The following is a 19,839-nucleotide window of genomic DNA, read 5'->3' as shown; positions in this document are numbered from 1 at the left end:
AGGAAGGAGAGGACATTGGGCGTGATGGCATTTGTCTTCCCAAGTAACCGTTACGCGTGATGGAGCCCTGCTTTCCTGAGGATGGCTGAGCACCTGCCTGCCCATGGGAAGTAGTGAATGAATTCCTTGCTTTGCTTTGCTTGTGCGCGCGGCTTTTGCTTTACCCATTAAACTGTCTTTATCTCAACCCATGAGTTTTCTCACTTTTACTCTTCTGATTCTCTCCCCCATCCCACCGGGGGGGAGTGAGCGAGCGGCTGTGTGGTGCTTAGTTGCTGGCTGGGGTTAAACCACGACACACTGATGCTCTTGACCCCCACTGTTTAGCTCCTGTCATAGTGGGTAGAGAAGGGAATGTGGAGTCGTGACTCCTGCACGCCCTTTTTGACTTTGAAACAGACAGTAAGCTAATGGTACCATGTTCTGATCACTCCTAATCACCTAAAACTTCATCCTCTCCTAGGGCATAACATGGGTGGAGACGGCTGTGTGAGGAGGAAACGGAGTGGCTGCTGAAAGTCTATGGCTAAGTTGGACATTGATTGTCTTGTTAAGTCAGTAAGTGGGTAATCAGAAAATCTCCACTGGCTTGTCTGCAAAACAATTATATAGGGGTTGCGCTCTCTAATCGAAAAAGTTAATGGCTTTAAAGCAGAAAGATTTTCTCAGTTGAATCAGACGCATGGAGTACAAGTTCAGAAGAAAGTATCTGAGGCTGTTTAGTAAGCATAAATCCTATGAAAGTGACTTTAATTATGCTCTGGCTGTATGTTCAATGAAGAACAGAACCTGTGTTCGTGCTGCAACTTACTTCCTGCTCAAAGTATTGAACTATGACTGGAGTTACAGCAGCTCCTAGTTAAGGTTTTGAAACTGTCAGGGTTTGGTGAGAAGGCGGCCAGCCCACCCTGGTGATGTGCCTCCTGTGCTCTTTCAACAGGAAACACATTACGGCCAATAACGTGAGAGCCCACACCTCCCAAAACAGGGTGCACGAGTGCTTACGCTTCCCCTGTGACTGACAGACGCCAGAGACGGCCTACTAAGCTCCAGACTCGGCTGGAGAGGAGCATCTCTCAGCCCCTGCGGCTTAGCTGTGCTCTCCTCCCTTTGCTCATAGGAGGTAAGTTCCATTTTCAAAGGTAAGAGGGTAAGGCTTTTTAATACTGAGGGCTTTTTGTAACTCCTGTAGGCAGACTTTGCTCCCAGCTAAACCATTAGTTACTGTCTCCTAGCTAAGACACATTGTCTCTGCACACAGTCATGCTGGGCTAGAGTCACAGTTCAAGCCAGTTTTTCAACCACTTACGGTGAGAGCCCCTGCAGAACTGCCAGGCATAGAGCATGAGTGGGGAGAGGTGCTGAGACAAAAATAGTGCCACAGTTTCATGCACTGTAATTGGAGTTTATTCTAGTTAAGCAAAACTGGCCACAACAAATGGAGAGGATGCGTTTAGGGCTTCATAGCAATAAAATAGAAAAAAGAGCGACTTGTGTGTATGGTCTCTTCCTACCATTCTTCCCCTTCCTAAGTTACATACTGTTCAGCTGCTCCTCCAAATCAACAACTAATAGAAGGGAAACCCTATCATTTCAGTTGCATCTTTGGTCTGCATTTGTTCAGATGTATACAAGAAGTCAAAAGAGACACTTAGCGGTAGCTGTTGACCATGCTGAAGTTCATGAAAATTAAATAAGCTGCCAAATACATTGCCATCTTTTTTCCCTGTTGCCCAAATCTAATTCCCTTCTAAAGCAAACATCCATGGGTACCTATGCAAACTGTTTTGCCTTTCATTGTGTCTTGAAAATGTCAGAACTCTGCTGCTTCTACAGAGCTGAGCTTAGATACAGAAAAGCAAAAACATTATGGTACCAGTAATCTCATTTAAATCATGGATGGGGATTGGAAAGATCCTGGAAACTCACTGTGCTCAGTGCTGTGTCCTATGGACCTCCTGCCCCAGTACCAAGAATTCACCCCATATGTAAAAGTGAGTGGGAAGCGGTCAATATGCACATTCTTTAAAAATAGTGAGTTGTCTGTAACATCAGGAAGAATTATGTCTGTGAACCAGAAAAAGTGCTAGTGCAAGATTAGGCCATGAAGGAAAAGATACTGTAAAAAACAGTGGGGCTGTTGTTTGACAAGCTTAACATCTTCATCATTGTGGAGCATAGAACTGACCAAGAATGCCTAATGCAATGCTTATTAACCTACTCTCCTATAGATAGAAGGCTCAAATGAATCACTCTCAGCCAGACTGTTTGTGCTTTGGGGTGTTTGTGTATGTGTCCCTTCCAACTCTTCAACCTCCTAGCTGATTTCTGCCAAAGTTGAGAGACATGCAGTTTCTAAAAATCAAATTTCTTAAAATGGGGGAGGAAAGCAAAAAAAACCCCTCTGTTGGTGTCCTGGCTGGGCACTTGCTCTGACTTCCCAGGTTTTCGCTGACAGAGAATCCCCAGGGCAGATGGATCTTTTCCATGTCTCAGCTGTGGGAAGAACTTCAAGGCAGCATGAGCTCTTGTTGGACACCAGAGTTGATCAACGAGGAGAGACAACTCTGTAGGAAACCCCATTTCACTAATTCCAGGTATTCATGTTGTCTGAAACCAAAACTGCTTTGGAAGAAAAAAATAGATTTAATGAATGTCCATTCTAAAGCATCTTAGAATAAGAACAAAGCTTTTGAAACTCTCAAATTCCTATGTTTTACTGAAAAGGGCTTGGGAGGTTTTCATTTAAATGATTCTTTATGGCGGTGTTTTGGATAATTTTTTGTTTTTAGAAAGGTTTATCAGTTGACTTTATCTGAATGACACTTTTTCTGTTACTAATTTGTAAAGGGATTCAAGATTCAAGATTGGTGCATCTCACTCCAGGTTAGTACGTGTAAAACCTTCTGCAGCACCATCCTGCTCCGTTAAAGCTTCTGACAGTCTATCCTGCTGATTTAGCACGGCTTCATCGCATGTGATATGGCAGTGATCCCAGGGACTTAAATGGGTGAGAGAAACGGTTTATAGAATACTTTCTTTAAAAGCACCTAGAGCAGGAGAATTGCCCGAAGTTTAGTCTCCAGACTGACATACTGACAGATTTGTTCCCTAGTTGTCTGCTAATTGTTTTGGAATGAGAATCACTTGCTCCTGGATGCTTCTACCAAAGCAGCATGTACAAAATTAATTTCACAAAACTCAACAAGAGACCATATGGAAGGGGAAAGTGATATTTATTTTAAACAAAATTGATTTCAGTCACTAACACATTGTGTTATAGATGTCACTCCCTCGCACTCCCACACCATGTACTCGAAAGCACCAAGACGTGTGTGATACTTTCATACGCACTTTTCTGCTAATGTTTCATTCAGGCCAAGTTTAATATTTCTGATATAAATCTCTACAAGACACATAATAAGTTAAATTGTACTAGCATACCTTCCCGCTGTTAGGTTATAATAGTGCAATTTTCTTCTGCATCTGCGGCTACTTTTATCTTTGGGGATTAAAAAAGGAAAGCAGGAAATTGTAAAGCCAAGCTTAATTATACCTTAAACATACTTGTAAGCTGTTGATGGTGCTTACCAACCACCCCCTTGCAGCAAGAGTAGAGCAGGAAGAATGTTTTGCTTTTTGTTTTACAGAAATGTGGAAATTCACGGGGGAGAAATTTCATCCCATTTTGAGCTTCAAGTGAAAGTTTGGTAACTCTTTAACCTCAAGGACTAACCTATGGAATTTTCCCCCTTCCTACGTTTGATTCCTCTGCCTGAGACTCAGGAATGGCTCTTCTGTATTAGCCACAAGTCAGGTAGCGGCCCACTTTTCTTGGCCTAAGTCAGCTCCAATGCCCACCAAACACCTCATGCTCTTTCTTTTTTTTTTTTTTTTTTTTTTTTAAGACTATGACTCTTTAGTCTTCCTTAGAAATCCTGGGTACAAAACCAAAACGGTGCTTTTAGGCAGCGCCTCCCTGAATACGTATTTAACGTGTGCTTCCATAAAAATGCAAACACTCTGCTAAACGAGCTGATCTTAGCAAGACCTGACCCTGGAGGTTGAGCCTCGGAGAGAGCCGAGCCCAGGCGCTAAGCCCGGCCCAGGCTGCCGCTGGGTGGCAGCGCTCCCCCTCCGCCCTGCTCTCCCTGGGCGCGCCGGTGCTTCACAGCACCCCAGGGCCCAGGGGCTCCCCTCGAGCTCTGACCTCTCTGAAATGTTAAGTATTTCCAAGCAAGCAGATCTGCTGGAATCGTATTTTGTATGATGATTAGAATTTGGGAAGGACTAACAGAGCAGCCGGCACATTTTGGAAGTCTGTTTCTATAGGCAGATTTTATGGAAAGTGGAGACCTTCCTAAAGCAATTGTAACTCACCATTTCCAGGGCTTTGGCTTCTCATGCCCCACTTGTTCCTGTCTCAGCAGGAAATAATTTTACCAAGAGACAGAGGGGACTGTTCAAGCATCTACTGACAAAAGGCTGAGTATTATGTTGTAAATGCATGTGCTTGTTAAACTATCCTTTGCTGGACTTTTAGAGGCAAAAGATAGCACGTAACTGGGGTTGAACATAAAATTTCCAAGCAAAGAACAGCAAGCAGGTCCTGGTTGCTGTGGAATCTGGATGAAATTAAAAGTGGTTCCAAATTAAAAGTGGTTCCTTCCTTGCAAGGGAGGTGACGATACAAGTGTGAGCTCTTTGAGAACAGGTACAGTTTGGAGAAAGCCTACTGCGATAACTCAGTTGTAAGCAGACTCAGCTCGCCCGGCACACAACTGGCAGGAGAATTGAAATGGCAACATCTGTGGAGGTGACGCAGGGCTGGGAACATCTGGTTGGCCCGTGGTGTTAGTTATGGGAATGTCAGGGAAGAGGGCAGTGAAATAGTTATGGCCAGTCCCATAACCGAGTATGACAATTGCCCTCCAGACCCATGCGTGACAGCAACCACTGTGATACTGGGTTTGTCCCCATGAGAAAAGAGCGAGAACAGGCTCGCTGCTCTTCGTGATCTCCTCATGTGGACATACAGTATTAAAAACAGCTGCATCTTGTTCTTCCAATGACAACTTCCTGGCAGAGACGGCAGCAGTGATGTTTATACTGTGACACCAAATGGTGCTCTTTCTCCTCCACTCTTACCCTTCCTCACTGAAGCACTAAAATATCAGGGAAATCCACTCCTGGAGTCTTCTGCCTTGCTGGAGTCAGCGATTATGTTTAGCTCTAAATCCCAGTCTGAATACAACATCTAATATTGTCAAAGATTTTGGTTATTCAAATTTGATAGGAAAATGGTTGATTCAGGCCTGTCGTTAATGAATGATCTATTATCACATGCCTGGGATAGTTAGACATATCAGATGCATAATTGCATACATCAGTGCAATATTAGGTTGTTAGTCATTCTTGCTTTATGGCAAAATACAAGGCAGTTTCTGTTTTTGATTAACATCTCCATTACCTGCTCTCAGTAAACAGATTGTTGGCTTTTTTTTTTTTTAATAGAAATTTGCACGCATCTTCACCTTCCACACAGTTTAGTTACCCGGCCTGCTTTAATGTATGCTGCAACTAATAAATGAACAGCTGCCATGGCTACTGTAGCCATACAAATACAAAGAAAAGCCCTTCAGCTTTTAGGGAGTGGCTGGAGGCAGGTAATTAACCACGGTTTCACTCCGTGCAGACAAAGCGCGTGGAAAGAAACTCACCGGGCTTCCCTGTGGGTTTTGCTTTTATGAGCACATACTTCAAGGATTGCAACATCGCTGCCATTTCTGGGTACAGCAAGAGAGAAAGAAAAAGCAAGGCTGAGTGCTACAACGCACAACAGAATCCTCTCTAGCAAATCCACTTATAATTAAGCTGGCGATAACAAAGGGGTCTTAAAGATAGTAGCAGATCCATCTTTGCAGAACTTCCTTCTCCTTCTTCCTTTCCCCCATTTTCAGGCTTTTCTCCTTCGCTCTGTTCTCTCCACTGCTTCAAGAAAAGGACCTCTAATGCATCCAGGAGTGGGAGGGTGTTCACCAAAAGATTTTGCAACTTTTCTGAGGTCTTGGCTTTTTTCATATTGATGCATTGTCATTTATGCATCTTAATACGCTGGTCCTATATTTTTAAAGAATCCCTGACATTACAGAGCTATTAAAAAATCACTTTTTTAATATGCAGGGTAAATCACATTCTCCTGTGTAGCAGATTATTATTTGTCTGTAAGCTCACAGTATGAGGTCTGATTTCTGCCCACCGACTTCACTGGGAAGTTCTCAGTTGCCTATAATGAGGGTAAAATTGTGTCCAAGAGTGTTAAATTATATCTTCAGCATAGAAGAGCATACCCAGGCTTTCAGCCATATCACTCTATTTGCAAACACCAGTGAAATTCTTTTTTGGTCTCACTGAGCCATGACAACATGATTGTCTCTTAGAGCTATAGATCGGATTTCAGGACAGAAATTGCTGCTACCAGTGAGTTTGAATTCTTGTAGAGAGAGGCAAAAACTCAGCCAGAAACTTGCTGCAAACCTGTACGTCCTGGTTGAGCTGTAGGCCAAGAATTGCAGCCTCTTTGTCTCAATAACAAAAAAAACCCACTTACCAGGAAAGCTACTGGTATTGGTTTATTGGAGGATATTTTCTCTCTGTCTCTCTCTCATGTCCCATTCAGAGCTTACTATTCCTTACTTCACTTGTCTCTGAAATTCAAACCATTAGTGGTTGCTCCTTAAAGGACAACAATAATTTTAAGTTGCTATAAAATTAATCTGAAGCTGAAGTTGCATTTTCATTCATACTTTTACTGTTTGTCTAGTATATTTTAAAGTGTTCGGGGCTTTGGGCCAAACATTGGTATAAATCAGAATAAATACTTGGGTGACTCACTTGGGTATCTTCCTTCAGCAATCTGTTTCTAGCTCATGGGTTGGCCTTCTTTGCAGCTGGGATACCTGTTTCTTTTCCTGCCAGCTTTTTTTTTTGTGCGTTTTTTTTTTCTTTTACGTCTTCTGTCTGAAGCAAAAAAATATCTTGGTTCAGCAGTCTAACATCTTACTTCGTGATTCCTCAACACTCTTTCCAGTCAAGAGTTTTCAAGCTTCTTTGACTTCTGCCCTGCAATCCACCCGTTTTAAAAAAATATTGCTTCTTACCTAACTTATGTAGTTCTCTATAATTCATTTTCCTGAGGCACCAAATAAGAGTATGGTGATAACTGCTGGCATTGACTCACATTGCTGTTTGCGCCCAGCCTGCCTATCTGTTGACTTCAGTAAGGCTGCTAATGTAAGCTTTGCAAGCTGCCGCAGGAAAGTATGCACAGCTCCTTCTTATAGAGGCCCTTCTTTTAAAAATCCCTGTGAGTTACAGTTCATCTCCCTTCTCTCCCCACACCTCTCTTTCTGTGGCCTCACTCCTAAGGCATATTTGAGCCTTGCATAAAGCCTAACTGGGGAGGAGGGAAATAGTGATGACGGCCAGCTCCCTCAGCCAGCTGGGGAACTGAGTGCTCGACTTAAGAGAGGGAATCAGCTTTTGTCCTTGGTCTCCACCATCCCCTTCTACACCAGCATCGACTGTGGGAACCATCTCAGTAACTGGTGAGAAACTGCAGCTGACTTGGAGTGACTGGGTGCCTCCAGAGAGGTTCAATTCTAGGTGTCCTCTAGGCTTCTGCAGTCTTTAAAAAGGCTGAGTGGGATGTTTTGTGGTCCTTTTGTTGCTTTTAACTAATTTATGTCTCTTTTAAACTTGGGGACAGTGTTTGCCTACCAAGTGAAGTGAAATATTCCTCTTAGCATCTTTGGAAAATAATACTTCGAAGAGCAGCAGAGAGCAACCTAGAGGGAAAATATTTCCCGTGGGACTTGCACGTTTTGGGGTGATTGTGTTTGCAGCCCTGGATCGTTTAGAGAATCTCTCAGCATGTGTGCTGCAGACCACCAGAAAAAAAAATGCAAAATGGGAAGCTAAACAACTGGATTTTCTGCTGTAGTAGCATCCGCTGGCCGACCAATACAGTCACTTTGAAAAACAGCATATCGCAACTCATCCTGGTCAAAATCTGAGTAGTGAAAGAATAGTGAGAGTGAGCTGGGGGGTAGGCATCGCGTCTCCATGGCTCAGTGCTGTCAAACTCGCTCCAGCTATGAGACTGGAAAGAGACTTCAGGCTCCTCTTGGGGCATACTTTTGCTGCGAAGTGAACTGATGGCAAAAATACAGTAGGAAGGACCACTTGGGGAGTTATGGCAGGTAATTATGAAACCTGCCTTTGTAAGGAAATGCCTCTTCTTTGCACCATGGAGCCAGGCGTAATCTTTTACTTGTGCTTTCTGAATACAAGGAGAGCTTCTGCCTCGTACAAGAGCAGGGTTGGCCGTCTCTATTTGCAGAGGAGCAAAGCACAGGCAGGGCCCACTCTCCTCCATGTGCTGCAGCTCAGCTGGCACAGCAGCACTGCATGAGGAAAACATAATTTCTTCCTTCAGTAAAAAGCCCATTGCATTAGAAGCAGCAGGATGAGTTCTGCTATGCTTCCATTTTAAACTAATTGTGTATTGGGGTATACACAAGATAATTTTAAACAAAGATTTTTCATTCCCAGCCTGCAAAAGATTCCATTTTCCAGCTGCTGGAAAACATCATGAGCTGATCCTGTAATGAACTCTCTCATGTAAGAATTGCCTCATTACCATTAAATGTTGCCAGCTCTTAGATTTGTGTTCTGCTTCATAAATTCCAAAAAGCAGCTCAATGTATTTAGGAGCCATTTCCCTATTTTAAAAGGAACCAGAGTCTATTCCAGGACCCAAGCCAGATCCCTTACAGTTTAAATGAAGACAGATTGCCATGAGCTTATTTCAAAAGATGAAGAAAAAGTTTTTGCAGAGCAATTTTTTTTTTTTCTTTTTTTTTAAGGAACAAGAACCTGTGCTTTTTGTGGTTTTGAAAAACAGTGAATAAGCCCAGCAAAATTACACTATTGTATGTGCCCACTAGTCAAGTATTAACTCAATTTTTTCCCTTGGCAGAAGGCAATAAAGGGCCAGAAGTCATTCTCCCTGATTCTACATACCAACTCCATAGGGTTCAATTCTCTCAAAACCAAGGTGGAGCTGCTTTGGAGGGGACTAATGATGAGGACTGGAGGATTTCTCCCTTTAGTTGTTAATTTGAATATAATCCAGGTCAACGTGGACCACTTTAGGTCAGCTCTGGGTTGCCTGACTTCTGTAAAACAATGAAAATCTCTTCTAAATCATGATGGGTGGTTACTGCAACTTTTCACTTTTATGGGCAGCCTGAAGTACTGAATAGGAAAAAGAGGCAATTTTCTTTTCTTACCTAAAAAGGTATAGGCAGAGCAGCACAACAAATTTGTACTGTTATTCATGTTGCATATGCCCATAAGAAATAGAATGGAATTTGCTATGGGCTGCAAAAGTACTTCACAAAAATAAATTCAGCAAAGAGAACACCAGTTCTGAACTGTGTACCTTCCAAATATCTGGGAAATCTGCCTGGACAACACAGTATGTTGAATCTTAGTGGACAGTGTTACATGCATGTTGGATTTAACTTACAAATCTTTCCCAAAGGAGCTGGAGAATGGAAAAAAACTATAATGCAGCTGGGCATTTGTCATTTTCCATTAAAAACGCTGCTTCCAGCATGTCCAGGCAGATTTAAACAGATAAAAGGGTCAACTGAACAATGATTGTATATGTACATAAATTAAGACATGAGAGCTTCCAGTAATTTATTTTATCTATTAAAATGCTGCTGTGATTTTGGCTTTGAGAAAGGAAGTGCCTTAGAAGGATCAGAAGACAGTATCCCATGGCAAACAACAAAATTGGATGAGTTCAAAGATGCAAGAGGATATGTATTGAATCTGTTCAAGGGGGAGCATGCAGCTGTGTCCTAATAAAAAGAAACAATTGAATTTCTTTGATCTCCTAGGGTTGTTTCCTTCATAATCTATGCAAGAGAGCATTTTTTTAATGCTGTGACTTCTTTTTTACATAATGTCTTTGAAAACAAGGCCCAGTGTCAAGAACCCCTTCTTTTCCAGTATTAGCCCTGACATTTGGCTATTAGTGTGTTCATTACATAGACTCCCTCCTGCACTGCTCCTGGGGAACTGTAAAGCAGTCAGGACAGCAGACCAGCCTGGAAGGCCATGGCTGGACCTGGACTACAGGTTTCCCATGCGTATTGGGCAGAGGTGTACAGAGAGGGAAAGCGCCAGGTCTGACATGACAGTGCCGGGAGAAGCTTCCAGTCTAGTTAACACTTGTACCAGCAAACCATTGGACTCTCTGCAGGGACTTCTTTTATTATCTGAACCCAAAATGCAATTTTACTTGTCACGTCCTGACTTGAAGTAGTGTACATACAGCACGCTGAAGTTCCAAGTGTGGGTATATAAAAAATTTAACCGTTGTACCCTATTCAGCCATCTCTTGGTGCTCCTCTCTGTTGAAAAAAAGTGGGTTTTCTTCCACTTTTTCCTCAGAAAACCTGTTAACAATTATCATTTCTTATTGCAAGAAGGTCTGAAATATTTGGCATCTGAACATCATCACCTTATGGCATGTTGTACCTGAGCAAAAACTTACCCACACACTTCACAAAAGCAGAGTCCATGGAAGGAACAGTTGTAGCACTTTGAAGTGCTATTTATGCTGTCAGTTCTCTTTCCACGAATGTTTTTTAATCAGGGATTTAAATTAAGCACTCACATGAATCACTCTCAAACTAATCAGTGAATCAATTCCACATCTGACAGCCAGTCACTGTTGATACAAGATTTGTTGCACGCATACTCCTAAATTTTGTTTGCATGGTATTTTATTGCAAATATAAAAAGGCAAATGCAGTTGTCAATTATGAATGAAATCAAACCAGAATAAACTGAAGAACAAAACTGGTGTATATACCCTCAGCAGCCTGTCAGTATGGACAAAACTACCCATGAGCTGACATCTAGTACTTATTTGCTAGATCTTCTTGTAAATAATAAATCACCTTTTCTTTCTGCTAACAACATGAACCATGTTTATCGTTTGAGATTCTTTACATTATTAACAGCTTGGCAGGGAGTTCAGAAACTCAGCTGAAGAACATATTCAGGAGATCCTATATAGTTTATATTAAGATTCCATGCTGATCTTTTGTACGTATGCCTTCCTATTTTACTAGAAAGTTTCCATAATTTTGTATTAGACAGGAAAGTCATGCTTTTATACTTCTTTGGGGCATCTCCATACTGTAACTATTCTGAAATATGATTTGAGTAACATGAATCATGGAATCATAGAATGGTTTGGGTTGGAAGGGACCTTTAAAGATCATCTAGTCCAGCCCTCTGCCACGGGCACAGACATCTTCCACTAGATCAGATTGCTCAAAGCTCCATCGAACCCGACCTTGAGCACTTCCAAGGATGGGGCATCCACAGCTTCTCCAGGCAACCTGTTCCAGTGTCTCACCACCCTCATCATAAAAAATGTCTTCCTTATATCCAATCTAAGTCTTTCCTCTTTCAGTTTAAAACCATTGCCCCTTGTTCTATCACTATAGGAAGGCTGATTTTTTTTTTTTTTACTCAAGTAATGCATACATTTTGCTGTGTACTTTAGAAAGTAAGAAATTTCCATCTGTGCTGTTACACTTTTACAGCTTCTGGAGCTGATGTGCCAAGGTGTGAATTTCTTCTCAGGAGCGGTCTGGCTCAACACGAGTCCTAAAAGAAGCCATGGCAAAACAAGGGAAGAAAAACGAAAGGCTCAGGTGCGAAGAGCATACAGCCGACTCCTAAGCGACTGGAGAGCTTGAGTACAAAATAATCCTATTCCTCCTCTGAAGACAGTAACACACAGAAATCTGTCTTTGTAGCTAAAGCTGGTTACTTTCTAGCCTTGACATGCTTCAAAAAAATATTTCTATGATGTAGGCAACAATAACAGGCCATTATCTGATGAAGGCAGTGGTACCTTAAGAGCCTTGCAGAGTGATGCAGAGCTGGGCCTGCACGTTTACTCCAACAAATGACAAAAGACAGAATGGCCCTGTGTAGGAAGGAAATTCCATATCCTCACTGGAAGAGTTTAGTGGCCAAAAAGAGGAAAACAAAAAAGGTACCATGAAAGAAGAAAAGAACTCTGAGGTTCAGGAAGCACAAAACAAAGTCTTGATGATGTACCCCTTTCTCCCAGTCCTTTTCATTTTCTGAAATGTATCATCACAAATTAGAAACTTTGCTAGTAATTACTTTTTTTTTTTTTGCATAAAAACCCTAGTAACAGGTTCTATTTTGTTACTTGTTGTCCTGGGCTGGTCAAGAGCATGCAGGGCAGAGCGTGCAGCACAGCCCCCTGCTTTGAGAACGGAGAAGGGGGGAATACAGAGGATTGCTGAGGCAGGGAGAACACTCGGCAGGAAAGGGTTTGTGTTCAGGCACAGACCTCATGCCTTTGTCTTGGAGCTGCAGTGAGCATGGGGAGGGTGGGCATGGAAGTGGGGGACAATGACACAGGCAGGGTTTTACTGCACTATGTCCACTTCATCTTTGGCCGTAGCAGTAGAAACCCTCGTGCCTCAAGCTTTCAGTACAAGAGCCAGGGTCCTGAGCACCCTGGGGCAGACGTAGGTGTTTCAAGAAAGATGAGGACCATCCTGTTCTTGCACACCCTAAAAATCTCCACAGGAGCAGCCAGCTTTGGCTTTAGGTCTTGAAATTACATGTGGGCTGCTGAAAGTAAAGCTATTCATTAATTGTTCATTAATTCCTTTCTAGAAGTAATCTATTCTTCTTCTTTTTTTTTTTTTTTTTTCTTTCTCCAGTAGACATCTCTTCCTCTGTTTTTGTGGCACAAAGATAACCTGCAGGGGAAAATGGAAATTGAGTTTGTGCCCTTATTTCTAGAGTGATTTGGATTGGTGGTGTATCGCTGGAAAAAACAGCCATCCTAGCTGCCAGGCAATTTTAACGATGATTTAGACATTTTTCCCTTATTTATTGTGGACTTCTTTTCTTAGTTTCTTATTTTCTTTTTCTTAATCTAAACACCTGGTTTATACATATATCATCATTTAATGTAAACAAAACATAGATTTATTCCAATAGTGATTTGTAACAGTGATATAAAATTTAAAAGGAAGAAAAGCAGTCTGGTATACTAAAGAATGTGTAGTATCTGCAACCTTTCTTCTTCATTGCTCTAACCTATACTCTTCAACATATAAGCTTTGTTTTTCTAACTGAAAGATGTGCACCACACCTGCACACTTGATTAACTAAAGCTAAACAAATCTGACTGCTAATTCAGTAGAATCCTCTGAACTAGTAGACCACCAACTCAATTAAACAGCTATCCTGATAAGGTGAGACAAAATTGCTTCTGGAAAGGTTTGCCATGGCATAAAGTATCCACCAAAGTAAAACTACAGCAACAGGGAGATTATTCACAGCATTTCATTTTTCTTTGGCATTTATTTCCTTGTAATTACTGGAATCTCTGTTTGTGATGGAAGTGAAGTTTGGCATTTCACACTGATTTAAGGGCTTGCTAATACTTAACTCCCTGTGTCACTGAATGAATATATCCCTGTTAAGCAGTTTCACTGTCATTAAGTATAATTGTGCTAAATTAGGATCCATGGAGATGTCCTGGTTAAAAGGTTTTTACTATACCACCATTGTATACAAATAACATAATCCTGACAGAAAAAAACCTTGAGCAATAGCTAAGAGAAGGAATTTGTAGTTGCTCATCAGAACAGCAGGCAGGGAAGTGTCTCCACACCAGCATCTCCTGGGGCAGGGAAGATTGCTTTTCTCAGCTAAGTCAGCAAAATGGCCATTGTCCCTGGGCATTGCTATTTGATACAGGTGTTTCTCTAAAAGAGATGCATGACCATTGCAGACCGAGGTTTGGCAGAATCCTGATTTTCAGAATGCTCAGCTCTCTTGCCGAGTGGAAATTATCTGCAACGCTGCTGTTTCTCTGGCTTCCTCCGAGCACTGTGCACAAGAACAGTTTGCCGTACAAATTCTTCAAACGATCCTCTTAAGAATTAATGTTGGAAGAGGGCTTTTTCCTTTTTGAGCTGTTATGCTTAACATCTAATTAGCCCGTGGTGTCAAGGCTAACATGGTAATTCTGTAGGCCAGACATTTCTCATGAGGAGTAAGGAATAATTTAAAATGGTCATTAGGAGCTGCATGGTCTTGAAAATATAAATTCTTTTCACTTTATAATTTTAGATAATTGTGCTACAGTTTTCCTTCCAATTTAGTGCTCATTTCTGGCGTTACTAGGTAAAATAACAAGCTGACATCGGTACTGTATCATATGCTTGATTACCTGTATGCAGAAAGTGGCCGAAGTACAATTTCAGACAACGAAGTGATTTGATGCTTGAGGGAATTTTCAATATAATTAATCATCATCTGGGGACATTAACTTGTTTGCTTAAGAAGGATTTTTGGTTAATTGAGGTTCAGAAACCAAGGTTACATAGAATGCAGAGCAACCTTTAGTTCAGCCTTGAGGCCTTGCACTGAAGGGTGTTTCAGAGGATTATTTGAAAAAATGTTTTCTAATAATTTGCTTCTTAACCATCCTTAATCACTAGCCATTTGATTATCTTTCATCTCACGTCCAGTAAGCTAAACTGACAGAAAATTATCTTCCTTTTTTATATAAAAGGAAGAGTAAGAGTTGGTCCTTACCTACATACAGAGAATCTTTGAGTAACAAATCTCTGCTTCCAGTAGTGCTGAATCATATTAAAGTATTATTAATTCATATTCATGTGCACACAACAAACAAACATATGTTTTGAAACTATACTGATATAATCTATCTTTCACAGCCTGCTTCAGTCAAAGCACCAGGACTGTATTAGATGGGAAGGAAGAATGAATTCCAGAAGGAGGAATCTCCCCTGATCATGCCTTTTCCCAGCCTCTAGACATTCAAACCCAGATACCTGCAACCAAAACCTTCACATCTGATTTTGACAATGAAGCAAAAAGAGTGATGGACTTTCTCAGGTAACCAGGCAAGATGAGCTGTATTCTCTGGAGAGTAAAGGATTTGGTTCTATAGCACAATATTGCCTCCCAGAGGTGACCATTTATGCTATTTTTACTGCATTGTTACAGGAATAATATTACCATACAGCAAATTGCTTTTTCACCAGCAGCACCTACCTCCTACGTACCACACCTTCATTTGCACTTCTTGGCAACTCTTGTACAGCAGCACGCAGATCCCTATGTTGGCCTGGCATACCAGATGGGACGCCTTGGCTTGGGCTTAAGACTAGAAGGCAGGTTTAGTAACATTTTGCTGCACATTTTCATGTGCTAGTAACAGGAGCACGTGATCCCTAATTCCTGAGGTACAGCATCACTCCTACTCCCATGCCAAGCCTTTTCTGAACAGGCTCGGCCAGCTTTGCAACTGCAACAGTCATTTTTCTCTGATACCTATAAACAGGGACTAGAATAATACTGTGAAACTGCCTTTCAGATCTTGTGAGTAAAAAAGGATCCGCAAATGTGAAAAGCTAGTATCATAATATCCTCAAATGCCATAGTATCATATAATGCTAGTTCCTGGGTATTTGATTTAACATCCTAGTACTACAACATTTCTATAGACTTTCAGGGCAGTTTTGAGTAAGGTCATTAAAATTGTCTCAGAAGCTAATGATTTTCGATATTTTGTTCTTTTATGTTTAGTTTTTAATTACTCCTTGTTTAATTCTCTCTGAAAATGAGTGCTCTTTTCCAGCAAAGAATGAAAGAACATGGGTTATGCGTGGTTTTTATATTCTTATTTTAATTTTCTTAAGAAATTGCTGGATGAACAAATCACAGGGGCCACATTTTGACCAACAGATTACTCAGTCAATTCAACCAACCACTAGATTGGTCCATGTGTCACTCATGGAAGCTGTGTAATTTCCATCCCTGAAAGTCTTTGGTTACAGAGCAAACAAATGCTGTGAGGAATAACATACACAAAATTTAGGACAGAGCAATAGTCTATGTCAATGTTTCTCAGCCTTTTTTACTTGAAGAACAAGTCAAACTTTACGCAAAGAAAGATATATCGTATTTGGGTTTGTCGTAATTATTTTCTTGTGTAAGTAAACAACATGTGGGCTGAAATCATTCATGCTTTGTTTTTTTTACTGTCATTTTTATTCATTTGTTAGCTTATATTTGGCTGTATATTTTGCTAACACTATTGGGTTTTAAATTGCTTGGTTAATGTGCCATCTAAGATCTGATGAGCCAGTGGTGAAAAACCATTGAGAAGCATTCCACTAGGTAACTTCTACAGGTCCTTTCTATCCATTTGCTTTACAACTCTTTGATGCATAGGTGTTTGCAAGTAGGTGTTCCCTGGCACCCAACTTGCAGCATTCACTCCAGAGTAGTAAGAGTGAGGATGTGAGATCTTCCCCTGCATTCCTCTGGTCCTTTTACACACACTGTTAAGCTACCAGGGCAAACAGAAATGTTTACTGCTGCTGCCTGCAGTCCATTCATCCAAATTTCATTCTTTCCATGACCTTTCTTGTAGCAGCTGTGTGTAATGTTAATGTTTGTAAAAGCAGCAAATTTTGAGGCAAGGGATTTGTCTATAAATTCTCATTTACTTCTACCTGTTTTATTTCTGATGAAAGGCTCTGATTGACAAAATGAAGTGTAATCTGTTTAAAGACCAGCCTAGATAGATACTGCTTTACAGCTAATGTTTTATGAGGTTTTTGTGAACTCCGAGTCAGTACGAATATCAGCATGGGAAATACATTTAATCTTTCTGCACAGCTGTTTTTATCAACCTTCTCCTCAACCATTAATAAACAGCTGATAAAGCTCTCAGGGGAACTTGCCATGATGCATACTGAAATTGGTTTGTCTAGCCTGACCCTTCTGTTGCCTAGTGGAAGGTTAATGCTTTAAATTGGTCAGAGAGTTTGAGAAGACTTGGAAAAATTCAGGAGTGATTACACAGGTGGTAAGAGGTCTGAGCTTAGCCCACCATCTCATGTGAAATGACAAGACAACTCATTTCACTGGAAGCAAGAGCACTTTTTTAATGCTGGGCTGAATTTTGTGATTTGCTAATTTATATCAATAGCTCAGCTGCTCCAGATGGAAACTCCAACTCACAACCTGGAGGGCTGCAGGTCAAGTGAGGGCAAAGCACTTCCCACCCATCTGCAAGCTCCTAAGGGAGGCTGTAAGCAGAGTAACCTGGTAAATGCTATTCTGGACTTATGCTTTAAAAAGACTGGGCTGAAAACCTTCTCTCAGTAATATCGATAAGGGCATTTCCATTATTTTCAGTACAATCAGAATTTCATGCTGAAGAGGGAGGAATGTAATTTCAGAGTGATTTCCCTGACAGTAGAGACCATATGCCCATGATTTACTTAGAAAGTGATTTTTCTAGTGCCTGGAAATTTCTGGTTTTCATTTCAGTCAAAATGACTCTGTGTATGTTGACAACATTTATTCATGACACGTTGTTCTACAGGATAGTCTTTGTTTGCTGTGTTTACCTGACAGACGTGACTCAGTGGGACAATTGTGCCATTGTGTAAATGATATTTAGGGTAAAATGTTTGAATTGTCCTTTGGCTGGAAGAGAATGTGAGCGTTGCTGATTGTTGTTCATTGTGGCCATTTTAGAACTTAAAAGGTACCGAGGGAGTGCTTCAGTTCTGAAAATACATATGCTTTTGAGTGAAAAAAGGATAGTATTGTAAGTGAACTTTTGTATCGGTGTTTTGTGACCTTGAAAATGATATTACAAGAGTGACAAGTGAATTTATGGCCATGTTCATAAATGGCATCCCATAGTATCCCAGTGTAAACCCTTAGAAGCCCGACATGACGTTATTGGAGGTGCTCTGGATTCACATCACAGCAAATTCACTGGGAAGTGTCCTCTGATACCTCCAGTTCAAACTTTCATGTTATTTTATAATTCAATATGGTAGTTATACAAAGGGGTTTTAATGTTGGCTGTAGAAGCTAAAGCCTTTTATTTGCAGCCAAGATGTAACATGTGCAGTGCTCTTGTAAAATGTCTGTTTTGCCTTCTAGTGTCCCTTCAGCTTTTGGTAGAGAGGATCACAGCTGAATCTAAGGATGGAAGTAAGGCTTGGTTTTCATGATTTTTGCAGAAAATGCATGTGGTAAACACTCCTCTTACAACTGTGCTTCATCTATGCTACCTGTATGTACGTGCTTATCACTGGACAAAATACATGAGGTAATTTTGCAGTGTATCCACTACTGCAAGTGGCTGAAAGATGGAAGCAAGCACATCCTGTAATTTAATACTAGACATTTGGAATGATTTGTTTTAAATGTTTAATAACAGATGTAACTTGCAACTACTTATTAGATCCTTAGAGCACTGCAGGTTTAATATGCCAGCTAGTCAGCGTAACCATTTTGTGGTTACTGAGTGGTTATTTACCGGGAAGATGGGGAGGCAACCAGAAGAATGACTCCAGGTAGCAGGTCTGTCAGACCTTCTGTCTGTGTCCTACACCGTATGTTGGAAATGCTCAAATAGCTCAGTTACCAAACCTTTAATAGTTAAGAGTTAGAATCTAGGCCAGTGGTCAGAAAATGTTTTTATATATGGCTATTCTATCATCAATATGCAATGAATCCGTGGTGGCAAAATCCACTTTATAGAATACCAATGTTCACTTCATCGTAGTGGCCACAGTGAGACTGACTGGGTACTGGGACTTGAAGAGCCTCTTACCTTTGGGTGAGATTTGGCCTGTATTTCCAGCTGCCTGAGCTTCATGTTTTGTGAGAAGAGGACTTAACTTAGAAATGCATCAGGTAAATTATGCACACATACTCTACCTGACACACAAAAATTGATATAAAGACTGCTTTCCTTTTCTCCAAAAGTGCTTGTTTCTATCCCCACAGCCTTCTCCTATCTCACGCAGTACATTTATTTTATTTCCATTAATGGGCACTCTGTGCACCCATTTAATCAAGGGAATGAAATAACCCAGTACTGTTGAATCAAATTCTGATACAGTAAAAATAAATGCAGATGTTTCCTATATGCAGGCTTCCCAGGTGGTTAACTGACAGTTTAAGCAAATGTTATGTTCTTGCATTGTTAATAATTTTTTGTTAAGTGTATCATAATACATTTATTTACAGAATCTATCATTGTATTGACAGCAGGGAGTACAGGGCACTTTTTGTAAAGTCAGTCTGAAGATTGTTATTTAAAGCAGAATCAAAGACTTACGAAGAAGATAGGGACTTTGCTCCCATGAGGTGATAAGGGAAATTGCATTGAGACAACAGAGCAGGAGGTTAGCTTCCTGTGCTCTGGAATGGAGAGATATGAGAAGCAAAAGGGAACAGTAGTAAATCATGGGGTAATGGCATCATGTTATTTCATGGAATGCCCTGGAAAAACAAATGGAAGGAGAATAGTGTTATGTCTTACACATGCACTGTAAGCATCTACAGGGTGATTGAGTGCCCTGTGTGCTGCAGATGAGCTTTAAAAAGAAAAATGGGGGGAAGAAAGGGGTGAGATGCCCTGTTAACTCCAGTAGTGACACCACTAACTCCACTAGAAACCCTGTCTTGAAATGATCTCCTGAGAGCATGAAACGTAACTCTTTATTCTTGCACGCCAAAATCATAGCAGCTCAAGAGCATTCAATAAGTTGATTGTCCTGTGTGCGGGAAGCCCTTGAGGTGACTCTTGCAAGGAAAACCCTGAAATGGAGGCATGAGGAAAAT

The 19,839-nt window shown here is 41.0% G+C and overlaps 1 long non-coding RNA gene across 1 annotated transcript; it reads left to right on the top strand.

The window, feature by feature from the left end:
- The first annotated feature begins 464 nt into the window (after positions 1-464).
- On the top strand, positions 465-18,186 carry LOC148057592 (uncharacterized). The gene is made up of 6 exons (XR_015699240.1): positions 465-558; positions 941-1,123; positions 2,445-2,597; positions 2,851-2,886; positions 14,892-15,072; positions 18,148-18,186. It is a non-coding gene; the product is annotated as an uncharacterized LOC148057592 (long non-coding RNA).
- Positions 18,187-19,839: the final 1,653 nt, after the last annotated feature.

This window comes from Nipponia nippon, unplaced genomic scaffold (assembly GCF_047370975.1).
Source record: "Nipponia nippon isolate SJK-2023a ecotype South Korea unplaced genomic scaffold, ASM4737097v1 scaffold_1, whole genome shotgun sequence".
NCBI lineage: Eukaryota > Metazoa > Chordata > Aves > Pelecaniformes > Threskiornithidae > Nipponia > Nipponia nippon.
The sequence above is the reverse complement of the archived record's forward strand: the minus strand, read 5'-3'. Positions and strand labels throughout refer to the sequence as shown.